The sequence below is a fragment of the Anomaloglossus baeobatrachus genome, chromosome 1, assembly GCF_048569485.1.
Source record: "Anomaloglossus baeobatrachus isolate aAnoBae1 chromosome 1, aAnoBae1.hap1, whole genome shotgun sequence".
Taxonomy (NCBI): Eukaryota; Metazoa; Chordata; class Amphibia; order Anura; family Aromobatidae; genus Anomaloglossus; species Anomaloglossus baeobatrachus.
In genome coordinates this window covers 574,818,446-574,830,239 of record NC_134353.1, presented here as the reverse complement: position 1 = coordinate 574,830,239, position 11,794 = coordinate 574,818,446, and positions in this window count along the sequence as shown.

Sequence of the window (11,794 nt, the reverse complement as noted above, 5' to 3'; positions counted from 1 at the left end):
AGGATGTCGTTCGTGTCCTTTCCCGTTTAAGGGAGCACTCTTTGTTTGCTAAACTCGAAAAATGTGTATTCGAGCAGTCATCCTTGCCTTTTTTTGGGCTACATTATCTCACAAGAGGGTCTGGCTATGGATCCTGCGAAGCTCTCTGCTGTCCTGGAATGGTCCGAACCTCATTCCTTGAAGGCGGTGCAACGCTTCTTAGGATTCATAAATTATTACAGGCAGTTCATACCCCATTTCTCTACTTTGGTGGCCCCTTTGGTGGCCTTGACTAAGAAAGGTGCTAATCCAAAAGTCTGGTCTACTGAGACATCCCAGGCTTTTGAGGCAGTAAAAAGACACTTTTCAACTGCTCCCGTTCTTCAAAGACCCGATGAGAATAAGCCCTTCCTCTTGGAGGTTGATGCCTCTTCAGTGGGTGCTGGTGCGGTCTTGTATCAAAAGAACAGTGCAGGTAGAAAAAGGCCGTGTTTCTTCTTTGTTAAAACCTTTTCACCGGCAGAGAGAAACTATACCATTGGGGATAGGGAACTGCTCGCCCTGAGATTAGCCTTGGAGGAGTGGCGTCACTTGCTGGAAGGAGCGAAACATCCTTTCCAGGTCTATACAGACCATAAGAATCTGACGTACTTACAAACTGCTCAACGTCTGAATCCTCGCCAAGCCCGCTGGTCCTTGTTTTTCTCCCGCTTTCACTTCTCCATCAACTATCTGTCTGGGAGTAAGAATAACAAGGCAGACGCTCTGTCTCGCTCTATGGTTTCTACCCAGGAAGAGATTGACGAACCTCGTCTTATCCTTCCCTCCAGGGTTTTTCATACGCTCTCCCCTGTGACGTTAGACCAAATCCCACCGGGCAAGACCTTTGTGCCGCCTGATCGACAGAATGATATACTGTCGTGGGTCCACACCTCAAAGGTGGGTGGGCATTTTGGTATTAGGCGGACACGAGAGTTACTCGAGAGGTGGTATTGGTGGCCACACTTAGCCAGCCACGTCAAGAGATATGTCGGTTCCTGCTACTCGTGTGCTCGCAACCGTCCATTACGGCAGAGACCGGCTGGGCTCTTGCATCCTTTACCAGTGCCAGATAGACCATTGGAAGTGGTAGGCATGGACTTTGTGGGTGATCTTCCGTGTTCACAGGGACATTGATTTGTGTGGGTCATTACGGACCATTTCTCCCGGATGGTTCATCTTGTACCGTTATCGAGAATTCCGTCTTCCAGGGTACTAGCCAAACTATTCCTCAAGCATGTCTTTAGGCTTCACGGGATGCCAGACCGTATCATTTGTGATAGAGGCCCGCAATTTGCTTCCCGTTTCTGGCGAGATCTTTGTAGCCTTCTGCAAATTGAGTTGAATCTCTCTTTGGCATACCATCCAGAGACCAATGGTTTGGTTGAGCATACCAATCAATCCATGATTATATACCTTCGACACTTTGTTGCTGAGAACCACGATAACTGGTCCTCCCTCCTACCCTGGGCAGAATTTGCCCTTAACAATTCGCTGGCTGAGGCCACTGGGCAGACACCATTCGTACTCAATAATGGGCAACACCCTAGGGTACCGGTACCGTTTCCCGCTGCTGCACCTTCTCCTCTTGTGGCCGACTGGGCAACTAATGCCAGAGAGGTTTGGGATCGGACTCAAGAGTCGATCCAAGCAGCTAAGGACCGTATGAAGACGGTGTCCGATCGGTTTCGTCGCCCGGCTCCTGTCTTTTCTCCAGGGGATTTTGTGTGGCTCTCTGCAAAACACGTGAAACTTAGAGTGAGCTCTGTCAAATTTGCTCCTCGCTTCCTGGGTCCTTATGAGGTTCTTCGACAGGTAAATCCTGTAGTCTACCAATTGAAGTTACCCGTCCATCTTAGGATCCATGACAAATTCCATGTTTCACTGCTGAAGCCGGCTATTTTACCTCACTGTGCACTCTCCTGCCTCTGATTCCTCTCGCTCTAGCTATGAGGTACGAGCCATAGTTGGTTCTAAGATGGTTAGAGGGCGCAGGTTCTTCTTGATAGATTGGGAGGGCTATGGCCTGGAACATCGTTCTTGGGAGCCTGAGGAGGCTGTCCATGCTCCCGACTTAGTTGCCGATTACCTGCGTCGCCGGGAGGGGGGCCCTTGAGGGGGAGGTACTGTTACGGTTGCTGTGGCTCTGGAGACTATGTCCGGATTTCTTGCTACTGCACATGTGCAAGCGCTGGAGACTAAGTCCTATCTTGGAGCCATTGCACATGTGCGGGTGACATCATCGCTGACACGAGGTCACATGTCTCTGACAGCTTCTAAGCTGATTGGCCACTGGTCATGTGCTTGTGACACGTGGTCACATGTCTCTGACACCTTCTATGCCGATTGGTCGCTGGTCATGTGCTTGTGACGCTTTGCTCGGTGATAGGCCAGCGTGACGTCATTGCTGTCATTCTGGCAGCGGATTGGCTCTGGTGTCCTCCATCTTGGATGAGGCACAGAGTCTATATAAGACCCTGACGCACGCCGCCCGGCGCTCAGTCCTCTTGGTTCATGCATGAGGGTAGACGCCCTGTGCACGTCCCTCTAGGCATCTCTCTGTCTATGCTAGGTGAGCGCTACCGGCAAGGTAGCGTTCTTATACCTTACAGCTTCGGCTGCAGTCCGTATCCTTTCCTCTTAGTGGAGCGGACATAGGCAGGTGCCTGAGGCACATGGTCCGGCTGGGCCTTGTGATTCTACTCGTAGGTGGACGTTGCCGCTAGGGTAACGTTCCTTATACTGCGTCTGGCAGTTGTTCGTATCCTCGCACACTAGGGGAGCGAACAGAGGTAGGAGCTCTGTGCGGCTTATGCTGCTGTCCGTCTCTTTTGCACCACCAGAAGAGCGGACCTAGGCAGGTGCCATATCTAGTGGTTCGTGTCCTCGCACACTAGTGGAGCGAACGCAGGTAAGAGCTTTGTGTGGCTTACGCTGCTGTCCGTCTCCTGGCACCACTAGAGGAACGGACCTAGGTAGGTGCCATTTCACACTCACTGCTTTTGTCTCTGTGATCTTTAACAGAGACCATTCCACACACCCTCCAAGTAAGGGAGGAATTGCTTTATTTTATAATTATATTCCTCTGTGAGTTTAACAGAGGTATTGCACTCTGCACTTGTGCTATTATTTTTTACAGTGGCACACTTATATACCTCTTATCCTCTGCCATAGTCTGCAGCAGAGTCTTTGCACGGTGGACCCTGATTGTCTGACATTCCTTTAGGTATTATTATCAGACAGCCCCCCGTAACACAGAGTCTTCCTTTTTTCCAAAAATTGGGCCACACACACCACTTCAGTGGCACCACTTGTGCCCCAGTTGCAAAATTGACATGTTGATTTGCATCAAGCACATTCAAAACTACGCCAGCCTTAACTGTCCCCAGGATGACACCGGGGTAGCAAAGTTGTTGCTGAACCATGACTTGTTCATCTTCGATCATTTTTAAAAACACAGCAAGGGGACTCCAAGCAGAGTCTCCCTTTTTTCCAAAAATTGGGCCACACACACCACTTCAGTGGCATCACTTGTACCCAGTTGCAAACTTCACATGTTTATTTGCATTAAGCACATTCAAAAATACGCCAGCCTTAACTGTCCCCAGGATGACACCGGGGTAGCAAAGTCCTTGCTGAACCATGACTTGTTCATCTTGGATCATTTTTAAAAACAAAGCAAGGGGACTCCAAACAGAGTCTCCCTTTTTTCCAAAAATTGGGCCACACACACCACTGCAGTGGCATCACTTGTGCCCCAGTTGCAAACTTCACATGTTGATTTGCATCAAGCACATTCAAAACTACGCCAGCCTTAACTGTCCCCAGGATGACACCGGGGTAGCAAAGTCCTTGCTGAACCATGACTTGTTCATCTTTGATCATTTTTAAAAACACAGCAAGGGGACTCCAAGCAGAGTCTCTCTTTTTTCCAAAAATTGGGCCACACTCACCACTTCAGTGGCATCACTTGTGCCCCAGTTGCAAACTTCACATGTTGATTTGCATCAAGCACATTCAAAAATACACCAGCCTTTACTCTCCCCAGGATGACACCGGGGCAGCAAAGTCCTTGCTGATCCATGACCTGTTCATCTTGATGAACGTTAGTCTGTCCACATTGTCACTGGACAGACGCATGCGTTTATCTGTCAGCACACACCCAGCAGCACTGAAGACACGTTCCGAGACAATGCTGGCTGCGGGACACGACAAGATCTCCAAGGCGTAAGTGGTGAGCTCAGGCCATTTTTCAAGATTGGAAGCCCAAAATGAGCAAGGCTCCAGTTGCACAGTCATAGCATCGATGTTCATTTGGAGATACTCCTGTATCATCCTTTCCAGCCATTGACTATGTGTCAGACTTCTTGTCTCTTGTGGCCTTGCAAAGGATAGTCTAAAAAAATTATGAAACGATTCCATAAAATTGCTGTTACCACCAGATACGGTGTTGCTGGTACGGTTTGACTGATGATGACTAGACAGTCCCATGCTTGGCAAGTTACGACTGGGAGATTCACTCTGTGCACCACTGGTGTTTGGTGGAAAAGCCGAGCTAAGATTGCATAATAGCTTCTGCTGATACTCCTACATACGTGCGTCCCTGTCTATGGCTGGAATTATTTCGCCAAATTTGGACTTGTACCGGGGATTTAAGAGTGTGGCAACCCAGTGGTCATCATTACTTCTAATTCAGACAATCCGAGGGTCATGTTGTAGGTAGTGCAGCAAGAAGGCGCTCATGTGTCTTGCACATCCATGCGGACCAAGTCCTTCCTGTGTTTGTGACGGCGAGGTGATAACCGTGCTTCCTTCCTCTGAGATCTCCCCCCAACCTCGAACAACTGAAATTTGACCAAGGTCTCCCTCATCTGCTGAGTCTTCCATGCCCATCGCCAGTTCGTCCTCCATTTCTTCCTGGGCTCCTGTACCTTCCTTAACAGTTTGGCTGCTACCATGCGCCCTTGTTAATCCCACTCCCCCACCATCCCATGCCTGCTGCCTTGGTGATGCTGAACGTCTGGACCTTGTAGATCTTGGTATCCCTTCCGCATATAAATCCTCCTGTACTTCATCCCCTTCCTCTTGTCCCACCCCTTGACTCCGAATAGTGTTTATAGTGTGCTCCGCCATGTAAATGACTGGAATTGTCATGCTGATAATGGCATTGTCAGCGCTAAACATATTCGTCGCCATCTCGAAACTGTGCAGAAGGGTGCATAGGTCCTTGATGTGAGACCACTCCAGCAGCGTGATCTGCCCCAACTCTGCATCTCGTCGGCCGAGACTATACGTCATAACGTATTGCACCAGGGCTCGGCGGTGCTGCCAGAGTCGCTGCAACATGTGGAGAGTCGAATTCCAGCGTGTCACCACTTCGCATTTCAGGCGGTGAACTGGCAGGCCGAAAGACTTCTGGAGCGATGCAAGTTGGTCAGCTGCGCCGGTTGAACGGCGGAAGTGAGCAGAGACTGACCGTGCCCTGTACAGAAGCCCATCTAGGCCGGGATAGTGGGTTAAAAATTGCTGGACAACAAGGTTCAACATGTGAGCCATACAAAGCACGTGTATCACCTTGCCCCGGCGAAGAGCCGCACCCAGGTTTGCAGCATTGTCACACACGGCCTTCCCTGGCTGCAAGTTGAGTGGAGACAACCATTTACTAAACTCGCTCTCCAGAGCTTACCACAACTCCTCAGCTGTGTGACTCTTATTTCCCAGACATTTCAACGTAAAGACCGCCTGATGCCGTTGAGCTCTGCTGCCAGCATAGTAAGGAGGTGTGCGGGATTCCTTGTGCGCAGTTACAACGTGAGTGGCCTGACCAGACAGGCTTTGGGTGGAGGTGGAGGACTCAGACAAGGTTGAGGAGGCAGAAGCAGTGGAATAACTTCGATATACAGAGGATTGACGCACAACTCGTGGGGACAGCAAGACTTGTACAGCAGACCCTTCTCCATCTCTCACCATAGTTACCCAGTGCCCAGTCAGTGACATGTAACGCCCCTGTCCATGCTTACTGGTCCAAGTATGGGTGGTGTAATGCACCCTGTCACACACAGAGTTTCTCAAGGAAGCGGTGATGTTGTGTGCGACATGCTGATGTAGCACAGGCATGCCTTTCTTGGAGAAGTAGTGGCGACTGGGCATCTGGTACTGGGGCACAGCGACGGACATAAGGTCTCGAAAATCCTCTGTGTCCACCAGTCGGAAAGGCAGCATTTCTGTAGCCAACAGCTTGCAGAGGGTGAAAGTCAACTTCTTAGCTTTGTCATGGCTAGGAGGAAATGGTCTTTTAATTGTCCACATCTGAGGGACCGAGATCTGGCTGCTGTGCGGAGACGACGTTGAGTAGGGTGTCCCTTGAAAACTGCTGGTCTGTGAGGAAAGTGCAGGCGGAGACATGATGTTGCCTTCATCCAAAGTTGGTGCTCTCGATGTCTGAGAGAGCTTTACACCAGCACCTGTTTCCCCTTCCAAAACAACTGACGACCTGCCAATCAAACTGCCTGTTGTGGTTAAAGAGGTGGAAGGTCTGCGTCGAAAAGCATGTGAGTGTGACAGCTGTTCCCACAGTCATAGAGGATAAAGAGCGCGCGGATGCACTTGAAGGGGCAGACGGTGGTTGGCCCGCTCTGCTAGGCCGCATTGTAGCACAGTGAGCTTCCCACTGAGACTTATGCTTGTTATTCATGTGACGGTTCATGGACGAAGTAGTCAAACTAGTGAGTTTTTGGCCTCTGCTTACAGATTGGCGACAAATCTTACAGATAACATGAGTTGGGTGATCCTTTGTGATGTCAAAAAAAGACCAGGCTAGGCAACTATTAGAGCCCATTCGACCTGCAGAGCCACCCCGACTTGTGCTCAGAGGCAGAGTTGTGGCTGAGGATGCAGTTGTTGATGTGCTTCCAGTACTCCGTCTTTGTCCAGGAAGATGCAAGCTACCTCGTCGTCAGTCGCATCCTCCTCCACCGCCTCTGCTGACCTCCTCGAGTGCCTGACTGTGGGTTGACAGTAAGTGGGATCTACAACCTCATCATCAACCTGTGCCTCATCGTCATTAGTATGTTCCTCATTGTCTCCACCAAGAGGTGTTACAGTTTGGGAATGAGGGTCTACATTATGCTCAGAAACTTGATCATCAGGGCCTGAATCTGACTCACAAAGCTTCTGGGCATCACTGCAGATAATTTCCTGATCTGTACTCACTGTAGCTTGGGAGCAGACCTTTGATTCCCAGACTATAGTGTGACTGAACAGCTCTGCAGACTCACCCATCTCTGTTACACCATACTCTGCAGGGCGGGTGGAGACTTGAGAGCTGGGAGAAAGCAAGTGCGATTGGGGAGACAACTCAGAGGACTGTTGTTTTTTGGATGTTGAAGTTGAGGTGGAGGAGAGGCCACTTGCTGGAGCCCTTGAGATCCATTCAAGCATGTTCTTTTTTTGTGCATCATCTACCTTTGTTAGAGTTGTTTTTCGGTTCCGTAAAAAAGGGATCACATCAGATTTTCCACGGAAAGTAGCAGACATCTTACTTTTGCTGGAAGATGGCCTTTCTTCAGCAGATGTTACTGTAGCTTTACCACCTACCCCACGGACACAAACTTTTTTTCCCTTTCCAACACGCCTGTTCCCCTTTCCACCAGCATCTGTCCATTTGCCACTCATTTTGTTTGTGACCAGATTGGACACTTAAAATGTCATAGCAAAAATGGAGAGGTGGTGTACAATGCAGAGGTGGTCTGGCTTTATTGACAGCTGAAGAACCAACACTGACTATCCCTGACAATGAAACTATGGCCCTAAAACTGGCAGTACTTTTTGCAATTTAAAATAGCGTAGCAAAAATGGAGCTGTGGTGTACAATGCAAAGGTGGTATAGCTAAATTGTCAGCAGAGGAACCCTAACGTAGTATCCCAGACAATGAAAGTATGCCCCTAAAAATGGCAGCACTTTTGGTAATTAAAATTACATAGCAAAAATGGACAGGTGGTGTACAATGCATAGGTGGTCTAGGTTTATTGACAGCTGAAGACCCAACACTGACTATCCCTGACATTGAAACTATGGCCCTAAAAGTGTCAGCACTGTTTGCAATTAAAATTGCGTAGCAAAAATAGGCAGGTGTGTAGAATGCACAGGTGCTGTAGCTTGCTGGTCGTCAAAGGAGCACTAAGTTAGTATGCCAGACAAAAGTGTCAGCACTATTTGCAATTAAAATTGCGCAGCAAAAATGGGCAGGTGTGTAGAATGCACAGGTGCTATAGCTAGCTGGTCAACAAAGGAACACAAAGTTAGTATCCCAGACAATTTTAGTATGCCACTAAAAGTGTCAGCACTGTTTGCAATTAAAATTGCATAGCAAAAATGGACAGGTGTGTAGAATGCACAGGTACTGTAGCTAGATGGACAGCAAAGGAACACTAAGTATCCCAGACAATTTTAGTATGCCACTAAAAGTGTCAGCACTGTTTGCAATTAAAATTGCGTAGCAAAAATGGGCAGGTATGTAGAATGCACAGGTGCTGTAGCTAGCTGGTCAACAAAGGAACACTAAGTTAGTATCCCATACAATTTTAGTATGCCACTAAAAGTGTCAGCACTGTTTGCAATTAAAATTACGTAGCAAAAATAGGCAGGTGTGTAGAATGCACAGGTGCTGTAGCTAGCTGGTCAGCAAAGGAACACTAAGTTAGTATCCCAGACAATTTTAGTATCCCACTAAAAGTGTCAGCACTGTTTGCAATTAAAATTGCGTAGCAAAACTGGGCAGGTGTGTAGAATGCACAGGTGCTGTAGCTAGCTGGACAGCAAAGGAACACTAAGTTAGTATCCCAGACAATTTTAATATCCCACTAAAAGTGTCAGCACTGTTTGCAATTAAAATTGCGTAGCAAAAATGGGCAGGTGTGTAGAATGCACAGGTGCTGTAGCTAGCTGGACAGCAAAGGAACACTAAGTTAGTATCCCAGACAATTTTAGTATGCCACTAAAAGTGTCAGCACTGTTTGCAATTAAAATTGCGTAGCAAAAATGGGCAGGTGTGTAGAATGCACAGGTGCTGTAGCTAACTGGTCAGCAAAAGAACACTAAGTTAGTATCCTTGACAATTTTAGTATGCCACTAAAAGTGTCAGCACTGTTTGCAATTAAAATTGCATAGCAAAAATGGGCAGGTGTGTAGAATGCATAGGTGCTGTAGCTTGCTGGTCAGCAAAGGAAGCCTCATTTTCTATCCCTGCCAATGAAAGAATGCCCCAAGGAATTGCATGAGCTCATGTAGCCAGACGCTGTTATCTAAAGCCCTGCACAGCGTTGGCACAGACCTGCCTAGCAACAATGGCTATGAACGGCTGTAATGCAGCCCTGAAAAGGGCTGAAATTACAAGTAATCCCTAATCCCTAAAGCGCTGTAGATTGCACTGTATGTCTATAGCGCACACAGCAGCAGCGGGAGCGGTGACTGTCACCCACCCGCAGCAGACAGATAATGGCGGCGATGGGGAAAATGGCTGTGTCTTATAAGGTAAGGACATGTGACATGCACAGCCTATGACACATGCCCTTGCTTGTCTGTCAAAAATCCCCTTTGCTGTGTGTGTGTCTGTGATTATCTGACAGCCTGGCCCGCCCCACTGTACGCGCGGTTAGGAAAAAAAAAATGGCGATCATCATTCTTTCAGCATTCAGCAGAAGCACTGATCTAAACCCCATCCCCCCACACACTATACGCTGAATTTTGATAATATCACGATTCACAGTGACTCACACTATTACAGTGAAAAGCCAGCTAGTAACTAGCTATGCGTTTTGGTGATCGAACCGTTCTCGAACGTAACTCGAACTGCCGAACTTTAAGCAAATCGTTCTAGTCCGTCGACCGACTCGAACACCCCCCAAAATCACTCGAACATGAAATTGGGGAACCGTTCGACTCGAACATCGCTCAACTCTAGTAATGATCGCTTAATTTAAAGGCACAAAAGACATATTGGGTTTGTATGTTGACCAAGAAAATTAAACATACTATCAGGGCTGCCTGAAAATAACCAGTTATCTCTTCATACTGTGTGCAGGTCAAATAATAAAATTGGAAGTTGATAGAAAACAGACGAGAACCATAGAAGACCCTATCATGAACCAGAAACTGATGTTACCTTTACCAAAGTTATGACTCTTAGTAGGGAAAATAAATGAGACAGGGCCATTAAGTGACCTCCATTAACAAGAATATTAATTACTAGACTTCTAGCACATGATTGTCTAGAGATAAAGCATGCTGCAGAAAATAGTGTAGTAATACGTGTTTTTAAGTTATATGTATTTACAAAAAAAAAATTGACTTTTTTTAGCACTATATTTACAAAATATATTGCTATATTCACACTGGCCAGTATGCCATGTATTAGACTCCTACATCCTGTTTTTCACATGTACATTAGCAGCAATAGACTGATTGTGTCCCTATTTGTTTGTATAAAAGTACAAACTAGGCATGCTCTAATCTGGGTAAAGATCAATGTAACATTACCTACTGGGAATAGTAGATCTTGTTTTATCGAATATGTAAAAAAGTGTTACCATTCATTAAAATCATGTCCATGATGACAATAAGGCTGCCGAAAAGTCAGTTAAAATCAGTTCAAAGGCAGCTAACTAGACTACTACAAGGAATGGAAGGCCTCGCATACGATGACAGGTTGAAAAAGTTAGATATGTTTAGCTTAGAAAAAAGACTTCTCAGAGGAGATCTCATTTATATGTATAAATACATGTGTTATCAATATAAAGGACTGGCACATGACTTATTTCTTCCAAAGACAGTACTAAGGACCAGGGGGCACTCACTGCGAGTGGAAGAAAAGCGATTCCGACAGCTAAATAGGAAAGGGTTCTTTACAGTTAGAGCAGTCAGACTGTGGAATGCCCTACCACAAGAGGTAGTAATGGCAGATACTATAACAGCTTTTAAAAAAGGGCTGGATGATTTCCTCAGTACACAAAACATTGTTGATTATAAGTGACTTAGGGACAAAATGTAGAATTGGTGGAAGAAGGTTGAACTAAATGGACTTAGGTCTTTTTTCAACCTATGTAACTATGTAATCTGTAGAGAATATGAAGTGTAAGTCAGAATTCTTATTATGGTAAAGAAAACCATCTGTACAACATCTAAGTCAAGAACACTAAAGACCGTGGCTATTGGCAATTCAAGCGATGGTATAATAAATGCATATCCAGAGTGTTTATCCCAAGATGTAAACCACTGGAACATTCAAGACAGAAAGGCCAGATTACACTCTGGTAGAAAAAAAAATTAAAAGAAGCTGCTTAGTTCTGTAGACAGGTTCTTTAAAGGGAACCTGTCGCATACCCAAACACTATTAACCTGCAAATGTGGGGTTAATGTGTAGTGCCATAAATGTAGCTATAATTGAGCAGATCAGGGGCTGAAGTCCTGGATATCTATCCTCCCACCCCCTGGTGTAAACAGGTAATTAAAGTAGGTTATTTGTCTCCTTTGCAACATCTTTTGTATAATTTTATAATCAATTCCAAATTGTTGGATTAAACATATAAAATATAATAGCTTTATTTCTCTTGCTCTATAAAACGCATCAATGAAGTCTCAGGGGGCCAAAGATTACCAGTAATGTACTTCCCATTGGCTTGTAATAAACAACTTGTGGTGGCAGCTAGTTCTTTGGTTATTGCGGAGCTTGACAATGACCGCACCATAGTATAAAGTTAAATATAAATAAATATAAAT